Consider the following 10757-nt stretch of genomic DNA (forward strand, 5'->3'; position numbering starts at 1 on the left):
GGTGGTCATAGTCTGGGGAATCATTTGGTGTCTGTATGGTGGTCAGTATGGTCACTGAGATGCCAGATGGAGGAAGAATGCAGCTGTTTCAGGGATATTTACAGCAAATACCATCAGGAATACCCTAACATGGAAACAACGTCAGACACAGTAAGAAAAAAGAGTTTATGAATACACATCTACTGTAGTGGAAAAACCCAACGTATAGGAAACATGTAACTGATAAACCCTTCAGTTTCAGAGGGTTATAGGAAACATGTAACTGATAAACCCTTCAGTTTCAGAGGGTTATAGGAAACATGTAACCGATAAACCCTTCAGTTTCAGAGGGTTATAGGAAACATGTAACTGAGAAACCCTTCAGTTTCAGAGGGTTATAGGAAACATGTAACTGATAAACCCTTCAGTTTCAGAGGGTTATAGGAAACATGTAACCGATAAACCCTTCAGTTTCAGAGGGTTATAGGAAACATGTAACTGATAAACCCTTCAGTTTCAGAGGGTTATAGGAAACATGTAACTGATAAACCCTTCAGTTTCAGAGGGTTATAGGAAACATGTAACTGAGAAACCCTTCAGTTTCAGAGGGTTATAGGAAACATGTAACTGATAAACCCTTCAGTTTCAGAGGGTTATAGGAAACATGTAACTGAGAAACCCTTCAGTTTCAGAGGGTTATAGGAAACATGTAACTGATAAACCCGTCAGTTTCAGAGGGTTATAGGAAACATGTAACTGATAAACCCTTCAGTTTCAGAGGGTTATAGGAAACATGTAACTGAGAAACGGCAGGTAGCCTAGAGGTTAAAAACATTGGGCCAGTAACCGAAAGACCGTTGGTTTGAATCCCCGAGCTGACTAGGTGAAAAATCTGTCAATGTGCCCTTGAGCAAGGGGAGGGGAGAAACTCTTCAGTTTCAGAAGGTTATAAACCTGTAGCTGAGGAACCTTTCAGTTTCAGAGGGCGGTAACTGAGAAACCTTTCAGTTTCAGAGGGCGGTAACTGAGAAACCCTTCAGTTTCAGGGGGTTATAAGAAACCTGGGACATTTACTTTGGTAAGGGACTTGATCCATTATTTCTGAAGTATTGAATGATGTTAGATGTTAATATTGGATTTTGTACTGCAAACAGGAATTAATGAGGCCAAGCTATAAGAGAGAAACATGGAAGCCCCTACCACTCTGACTCATGCACTGACAGCGTGGGACAGAAAGAGACAGAGAGGGGTTACCCTGACCCTGGTGCAGGACAGGAGCCCGTTGTTTACAACAAGTACCATGGACCCACATCACATGACTAGGAAACACTCGTTTCTAGATGAGCTGATTCCCCCAGAGAGAGAGCGGAAGAGAGCGCTGGAAATGTTGACATCAGCAGGAAAAAGGGGCTTGAGGAAACCCCTCTACAGAAGAACATAGTGGAACACCGGAAACTGTTAGGGCCAACTAGCACTTCCATCCTTCTGTCCATCCGTCCCTCCACGCATGAGGTCTCTCCACAGGAACTTCCTGTCCCCACAGCGGCTGCTGCTCTGCTAGCTAGGCTAACCACACACATGCTGGTGTGGTTACACACAGACCCAGTGTTCATCACAACAGAGCAAAGTACTGGAGGTCAATGGGGTTCCACTCTGGTGCTGCACACTGAAAACTCCCCGTTGTGCCGTGTGCAGTATCTGTCAGCTTGTATGTGCCACTACATTTGATTAGAAATGTAGAAATATTTATCTGTATTTTTCATTGTAGGATTGTGAAACCACATTCTGGTTCAGATATAACGTGAACCTGAACAGGTCCTTGTCCTATAGTGTTGTTGTTGTTGTTGCTGAGCCCTACAAAGCTTTAATCCCGAAATTATCTTCTCACACCGCAGCGCTCCTTTAGTGAGCAGAGATTTGACTAGAGGAAGAGAGATCACCAGCCAGTACAGAATGAGTCTAATCCCAGCTGGGCTGGCCCACATCTGGGCCCTGGGCTCTGCCGAGCGCGAGGCGTAGAGCATCCAATGAATTAGGATAACAAGTTGTTTTCATTGCTCCACAATGTTTACTAAAGAGCTTTGGAGGCTTGGAATCACTTTGGAGGCTTGGAATCAATTAAGATTGGCTTTCCTCAAGTCAATTTACTTTAGGTTTGAGCTGGGCCTGCAGCTATGAAACGTGAGTAGGACAACGTCCCCCTCCCTCCCTCCCTCCCTCCCTCCCTCCCTCCCTCCCTCCCTCCCTCCCTCCCTCCCTCCCTCCCTCCCTCCCTCCCTCCCTCCCTCCCTCCCTCCCTCCCTCCCTCCCTCCCCCTGCTCTCTCTCTCTCTCTCTCTCTCTCTCTCTCTCTCTCTCTCTCTCTCTCTCTCTCTCTCTTTGTCTGTCTGTCTGTCTGTCTGTCTGTCTGTCTGTCTGTCTGTCTGTCTCCCTCCCTCCCTCTCTCTCTCTCTCTCTCCCTCTCCCTCTCCCTCTCCCTCTCCCTCTCCCTCTCCCTCTCCCTCTCCCTCTCTGACAGGAGAGTCCTTGAACACAAACCTTAGAGAACAACACTGACACAAGCCAGTGTTAAAACCAGGCCTTCAGAAATGAGATCTTAATGTCATGACCATCATTATATTATGAACAGCTATGTGTTAGACATAGCTGTTCAACCAAGATAGATACAACGTTGTAGTAGAACCAGAACCTTTTAACTCACAGAAAAGGGAGGTGTGTGTGGGGACGGGGATGGGCGGGGCACAACAGCACTGGCAACAATATCCAAACGTCTGGATGAGTGGGTTACATCATGATTGAAACCTAATGAACTTCACCAGGCATGCGTCTCAGTGAACCTGACAACAACTGGCTTCTCAATCAGCTCTGATTTCAGATGTGGTATTAGGTTCAGTCATCAATTAACCTCCTATTTATAATACATAGGAATCTTTCCAGTGGTATTGTTCCGTATCCAGGAATGCAAGCTGGGACAGACAAGTGCTTATTGTTTAAGGTTGTATTTGACTGTAATCATTGCTAGTTGGTTATATTATATATATATTATTATCCCTGTATGTTTTTTTGCTTTCCTTACTGATTTTCACAGTCAAATTGTCTTGTATCTATTTTAAACTGATTCATTCAAAGCAAAAACTATTCTTTAACCAATAAGCTAACTGACTGTTATTGGTTTGGAATGATAACTAATTGTGAAACACTTCCCAGAAGTTGTGAGAAGTTATTGCAGCACACTGGCATAAAACAAATCTTCACCTGGGATCATGTTGTTATCAAAGTAATCTGTTATTATTAGTGCACACACACACAGAGACACACACACAGAGAGACACACACACAGAGAGACACACACACAGAGAGACACACACAGAGAGACACACACACAGAGACACACACACACACACACACACACACACACACACACACACACACACACACACACACACACACACACACACACACACACACACACACACACACACACACACACACACACACACACACACAGCGACACACTAGACTCTTTAACAGAGAGAAGTAGTGTGTGAGATATCCCCTTGACCTCCAGTCATGAAAAGTAAAGGATGACTGTTTCTCTTGTTGACGTTTGGAACTTGCCATTCCATATTTATGACAGACATCTTTTTGAAGCGCAGTAGAATATCAGAGGTGACATTTCTCCTTTTTATTTCTCTAAATGCGTAGTTGGTCTGTTGAGGTCATGTGTGGATAGTAAGTGCATGGTGAGATGAGTAGCACATCAAAAGAAAGGGCTGTGTATTGTTTCTCTGGAGAAACAGAACTGGTTAATCAGCAGGTACGCAGCTCAGCCAAGTGAAACTTGGAGAAACAGAACTGGTTAATCAGCAGGTACGCAGCTCAGCCAAGTGAAACTTGGAGAAACACGAATGGAAGAGCAGTGAAGAAAATGACTCTGGGCTTTTTTTTCAGATGTAGTTTCAGATACATATTTAATTTCACACCTTTATGTTCCCACCAGCCTGCAGCATCTTGTGGTCAGCCTATTTCTAGAAGGGAAGTTCATCACTGCCCCAAACGTTTTCATCAGTCTCACGCTAGGCTGTAGACTACACTATGACAATTTATCAGGCTTTGACTTGCTTGGGTTTTTTCATGAAATATGATCTTATGTTTATTGCAAAATATCTAGAAACATTGAAGTAGGTGTGTCTCTATTTATCCATACAAGACCAGCTGGATAAAGTAACATTTGGTATTAGTTGTTTTTAGTCATCCCTATATGATCCCTGACCTTTAGATGAATGGAGAACCATGCTATACGAGTCTGTATCACACCACTGCCTGGGATAAGCTACATTTACACTGTGGACTATTAAGTGCTTGAAGAGTGATTCACGATGACTTCATCATGTGTGAACTGAAATCCTCTTCCTTCCTGTTACAACTTCAGTTGTGCCAAAAAGCTGGAAGATGTGGAATATTTCTCCATTGTTTACATTTTTATTGATGGGCCGGGCCAACACTTTAATAATAAACACATCTTACAGAGTGGGCGTGGCTTTAAGTAAATAGAATTCACCAGAATGACATATAGACCTTATCCTAATAGAATAGGGTTTCTAGGGTCTTTGTGTGGTCAACACTCCTACTGTACACTGTTTTCCATCTATCTGTAGATAAGACAACGCGAGCCACTGTTATCCTGCTGCCCATTGTGTGTTGGTGTCGGAGTGGGGAAGTGGAGGTCCGGGTCACAATAACTAACGACCAGGGGTTCTTCTCATGTTTTCATTGGCCAGGATCTGACCTTGTGACCCCTGGCTGCTTCAGCCACACTTCCTGTATTATTGTTGATAATTAGATTGCATTTACAGAATCAGGGAGATAAGTAGGAGGGAGGTCCACCCTGAGACCAGACCAGCGGAGGGAGAACAGACCAGGGGAGGGAGGTCCACCCTGAGACCAGACCAGGGGAGGAAGGTCCACCTTGAGACCAGACCAGGGGAGGGAGGTCCACCTTGAGACCAGACCAGGGGAGGGAGAACCGACCAGGGGAGGGAGGTCCACCCTGAGACCAGACCAGGGGAGGGAGAACAGACCAGGGGAGGGAGGTCCACCCTGAGACCAGACCAGCGGAGGGAGAACAGACCAGGGGAGGGAGGTCCACCCTGAGACCAGACCAGGGGAGGGAGACCAGACCAGGGGAGGGAGGTCCACCTTGAGACCAGACCAGGGGAGGGAGAACAGACCAGGGGAGGGAGGTCCACCTTGAGACCAGACCAGGGGAGGGAGAACAGACCAGGGGAGGGAGGTCCACCTTGAGACCAGACCAGGGGAGGGAGAACAGACCAGGGGAGGGAGGTCCACCTTGAGACCAGACCAGGGGAGGGAGACCAGACCAGGGGAGGGAGGTCCACCTTGAGACCAGACAAGGGGAGGGAGACCAGACCAGGGGAGGGAGGTCCACCTTGAGACCAGACCAGGGGAGGGAGGTCCACCCTGAGACCAGACCAGGGGAGGGAGGTCCACCCTGAGACCAGACCAGGGGAGGGAGACCAGACCAGGGGAGGGAGACCAGACCAGGGGAGGGAGGTCCACCCTGAGACCAGACCAGGGGAGGGAGACCAGACCAGGGGAACTGAACTGCCACAGAATGTTTGTGTCCCAAATGGCACCCTATTCCCTATATAGTGCACTACTTTTGAGCAGAGCCTTAAATTAGTAAACTATATAGGGTGCCATTTGGGATGTAGACAATGCATGGGCTGATTTGACCTCCTGACACTGCCTACCCATGCCATGCCCTCACCATCTGCTTGGCAACAGGACATGGGTGGATGAACCACTGTGTTGTGGTGACCTGACCTTAGAATGTACAGTAGAGAGAGAGATTAAACGTGTGGAGAGAGAGAGAGAGAGAGAGAAGAGAGAGAGAGAGAGAGAGAGAGAGAGAGATAGATAGAGAGAGGTACAGTAGAGCAACAGGCAGGGAGAGGGAAGAGAGAGAGAGAGGGGTATGACAGAAAGAGAGGGGGAGGGAGTGTTAGAAACAAGGTAAATGAGAGAGATAGAGAGAGAGAGAGAGAGAGAGAGAGAGAGAGAGAGAGAGAGAGAGGTAGAGAGAGCTAGAGAGAGAGAAGGAGAGACAGGGGTAGAGTGGGTGAGGTAGAGAGAGAGAGAGAGAGAGAGAGAGAGAGAGAGAGAGAGAGAGAGAGAGAGAGAGAGAGAGAGAGAGAGAGAAAAAAAGGATGTACATCTGACCTGAATTAAGATGAGCTCATTGTGTACTGCAGTAGGTTTAATAGTGCATTTGGAGAGGAACGCCCAGGCTCTGTTCCCTCTCATTCCAGCAGGTCATCTCTGCCCTGGGGCCACCACACATTCTGCCTTCTGCACTGTACTGTACTGTAACGCACACGCACACACACTCAGCTCTCAGGAACACTGGGAGAGAGCAAGAGAGGGATCAGGAGGAAGATGAGAGAGAGGAAGAGTGATCAGATGGAGGATGAAAGAGAAGAAGAGAGTGATGAAAAAGGATGCAGGAGAGGAAAAGAGAGGTATCTGATGATGATGGAGGAGAGGTAGAGAGAGGTATCTGATGATGGTGGAGGAGAGGTAGAGAGAGGTCTCTGATGATGGTGGAGGAGAGGTAGAGAGAGGTCTCTGATGATGGTGGAGGAGAGGTAGAGAGAGGTCTCTGATGATGGTGGAGGAGATGGTGGAGGAGAGGTAGAGAGAGGTCTCTGATGATGGTGGAGGAGAGGTAGAGAGAGGTCTCTGATGATGGTGGAGGAGAGGTAGAGAGAGGGAGAGGTCTCTGATGATGGTGGAGGAGAGGTAGAGAGAGGTCTCTGATGATGGTGGAGGAGAGGTAGAGAGAGGTCTCTGATGATGGTGATGATGGTGGAGGAGAGGTAGAGAGAGGTCTCTGATGATGGTGGAGGAGAGGTAGAGAGAGGTCTCTGATGATGGTGGAGGAGAGGTAGAGAGAGGTCTCTGATGATGGTGGAGGAGAGGTAGAGAGAGGTCTCTGATGATGGTGGAGGAGAGGTAGAGAGAGGTCTCTGATGATGGTGGAGGAGAGGTAGAGAGAGGTCTCTGATGATGGTGGAGGAGAGGTAGAGAGAGGTCTCTGATGATGGTGGAGGCGAGGTAGAGAGAGGTCTCTGATGATGGTGGAGGAGAGATAGAGAGAGGTCTCTGATGATGGTGGAGGAGCGGTAGAGATTGAATTACTTGTCTGACTTGAACCTGGCTGAATTCAACAGTATGTCTCTTCTCCTCTTCTCTTCTCCTCTCCTCTCCTCTCCTCTTCTCTCCTCTTCTCCTCTCCTCTCCTCTTCTCTTCTCCTCTCCTCTTCTCCTCTTCTCTTCTCCTCCTCTCTTCTTCTCCTCTCCTCTCCTCTTCTCTTCTCCTCCTCTCTTCTCTTCTCTTCTCCTCTCCTTTCCTCTTCTCTTCTCCTCCTCTCTTCTCCTCTCTTCTCCTCTCCTCTTCTCCTCCTCTCCTCTCTTCTCCTCTCCTCTCCTCTTCTCCTCTTCTCTTCTCCTCCTCTCTTCTCTTCTCCTCTCTTCTCCTCTCCTCTTCTCCTCCTCTCTTCTCTTCTCCTCTCCTCCTCACTAATAAAAGTCAGCCAGTGTCGTAAGTCATTAGTCTGATTTATTTGATCAGATTGGTATTATTTCCAGGTCCAAACCCCATGACACTCTCCTCCAAGCCAGTGATTAAAGGCAGTAAATCAGGGGCAGGTCCTGCCTAGTGTTTACTCAGCGAGCCAGGCAGCTGCAAGCTGTTTGAGGCCGTTCTTTCTCCCTGTGTTTACCTCCGTTCCCATGACGACCCGCACCACCATCTCCCAAGCGCCTGGAACTTGGCCCCGGCTTGTTTTGGTTACATTTGAAAGTTTTGCGCTGCTGTGTCTACCAGAGTTAGCAGTGACTTCACCCAGCACCCAGCACATGAGAGAAGTACAGGAGTGACTGTAGCGCTGTTAGATCGGGGAAGGAGAGAGAGGGAGAGAGCAGGGAGAGAAAGAGGTAAGGAAGGGGAGGGTGAGAGAGAGAGCAGGAGAAAGGAGGGAGGGAGGGAGAGAGCAGGGAGAGAAAGAGGTAAGGAAGGGGAGGGTGAGAGAGAGAGCAGGAGAAATGAGGGAGGGAGGAGGCTGGTTGCAGGCAGGCATGCAGCGGGAAGGGGGAGGGAGGGAGAGAAGCCAAGAGCATTACATCATTACTGGAGCAGAGTCAGAAGGGAAGAATATGAGTCAGTGGGCTGTCCATCTCTCCTCCCTCCTCTCTCTCTCTCTCTCTCTCTCTCTCTCTCTCTCTCTCTCTCTCTCTCTCTCGCTCTCTCTCTCTCTCTTCTATCTCTCCCTCTCTCTCCCACTCTCTCTCTCCCTCTCTCTCTCTCTCTCCATTCTCCTCCCTCCTCTTGGACAGCTGCCAAGCCTCTTATGTTCCACTCTCTAGTGCTTGAGTTGGAGATGGTACTCGGCCTACGACAGTATGGCTCAGTGTTTGTGTGTGTGTGTGTGTGTGTGAGTGTGTGTGTGGGGGGGGATTTGCAACTTAGACCCAGTTATATATATATATATTATTATATTTTTTTCTTCACCTTTATTTAACCAGGTAGACTAGTTGAGAACAAGTTCTCATTTGCAACTGCGACCTGGCCAAGATAAAGTATAGCAATTCGACACATACAACAACACAGAGTTACACATGGAATAAACAAAACATACAGCCAATAATACAGTAGAAAAGACTATATACAGTGAGTGCAAATTAGGTAGGATAAGGGAGGCAATAAATAGGCCATGGTGGCGAAATAATTACAATATAGCAATTAAACACTGGAGTGATTGATGTGCAGAAGATGAGTGTACAAGTAGAGCCACTGGGGTGCAAAGGAGCAAAATAAATAAATACAGTATGGGGATGAGGTAGGTAGATGGGCTATTTACAGATAGGCTATGTACAGGTGCAGTGATCTGTGAGCTGCTCTGACAGCTGGTGCTTAAAGCTAGTGAGGGAGATATGAGTTTCCAGCTTCAGAGATTTTTGCAGTTCGTTCCAGTCATTGGCAGCAGAGAACTGGAAGGAAAGCCGACGAAAGGAGGAATTGGCTTTGGGGGTGACCAGTGAGATACCTGCTGGAGCGTGTGCTACGAGTGGGTGCTGCTATGGTGACCAGTGAGCTGAGATACGGTGGGGCTTTACCTAGCAGAGACTTGTAGATAACCTGTAGCCAGTGGGTTTGGCGACGAGTATAGTGGTTTGATGTGATCTCAGACATACAGTATGCGCCATGAGGAGTCAACAACAGACTTCTAGAACTAACTAACTTCTAGAACAGACTTCTAGAGACCTGGCAGTGTCAGTGGGGAGGACAGAGAGGAATAGAGAATGATAAAGAGGGGGGCGGGTAGGTGAGGGGTAGCAGTGATGTCATGGTGTAGGGAAGAGGAGGGTGGAGAGAAGAGGAGGAGAGGAGTGGTGGAGAAGAGGACAGAAGGAGAGGAGGAGAGAAGAGGTTGACAGGAGAGAAGAGGAGGAGAGGCGAGGAGGGGTGGAGGAGAGAAGGAGAGGAGAGGAGGAAAGTAGAGGAAGATGGAGAAGAGGACAGAAGGAAAGGAGGAGAGGAGGGGTGGAGAAGAGGACAGAAGGAGAGGAGGAGAGAAGAGGTTGACAGGAGAGAAGAGGAGGGGTGGAGGACAGAAGGAGAGGAGAGGAGGAAAGTAGAGGAAGATGGAGAAGAGGAGACAAGACGAGGAGAGGAGGAGAGGCACTCAGTAACGTGAGATAGAGTCTATTGTCAGGATTGACCACAGTGTACCTGCTTTCCCAAGGGGCCTGCTGCCTGCTGCCCACACTATTAGCAATCCCCACTGTGGAGACACAGCCTGCCGTGACACACACCAGATCTGCCTTTCCTGTCCCCTGTGCTTTAAAACACACATAGACACACACGCATACGCATACGCATACACACACACACACACGCACACACACACACACACACACACACACACACACACACACACACACACACACACACACACACACACACACACACACACACACACACACACACACACACACACACACACACACACACACACACACACACACACACACCCACCCACACCCCTCCCTTTTGGTATGGCCCTGTGTTGTGGCTACAGCTTGTGGCGTTGGGACCGTACAGTACATTTAAAGGGACGGGATATTGAGCCACGTTGGAACTTTGACAAACCTGAACCCAGTGCTTCTTTAATGTTGCTTTGTGTGCTTATAAATGAGCATTTCTCAATGCAGTTTTGTCTTGCCCAGAAGGCCTTGAAGAGACTTGAACAAACATGTTGATTTCATTAGAACTGCCATTATGGACATGAATCCCAGCCAGTTTGTCAAAGGGGCGAACCCAATCACACAGCTAGCACAGCACATGTTGAATGTGTGTCCTCTGTCAGCCTCATTGTACCTACATGCCTTTCCGCATGTGGAAGTGTTTACCTTCACATAGTCTCTCCTTCCCCCTGCCACATGTCACATGTGCTGCTGAATGGTTGTGATTGTGACGAATCACAATGTTGGACAGACATGACATATCGTCCCAACCGTAATTGTCCTCTGTGTGTGTGTGTGTGTGTGTGTGTGTGTGTGTGTGTGTGTGTGTGTGTGTGTGTGTGTGTGTGTGTGTGTGTGTGTGTGTGTGTGTGTGTGTGTGTGTGTGTGTGTGTGTGTGTGTGCAGTAATCTAAATGTCTGGAGCGTAAATGCACACATTTAGGTCTGGGAA

At 48.1% G+C, this 10757-nt stretch overlaps 1 protein-coding gene across 1 annotated transcript in view; it reads left to right on the forward strand.

Moving 5' to 3' along the window:
• Window positions 1-10757, forward strand: part of LOC139405682 (cAMP responsive element binding protein 5b) — a 76900-nt gene that overhangs the window by 22265 nt on the left and 43878 nt on the right. The window lies entirely within an intron of this gene.

This window comes from Oncorhynchus clarkii, chromosome 3 (genome assembly GCF_045791955.1).
Source record: "Oncorhynchus clarkii lewisi isolate Uvic-CL-2024 chromosome 3, UVic_Ocla_1.0, whole genome shotgun sequence".
Classification (NCBI taxonomy): Eukaryota; Metazoa; Chordata; class Actinopteri; order Salmoniformes; family Salmonidae; genus Oncorhynchus; species Oncorhynchus clarkii.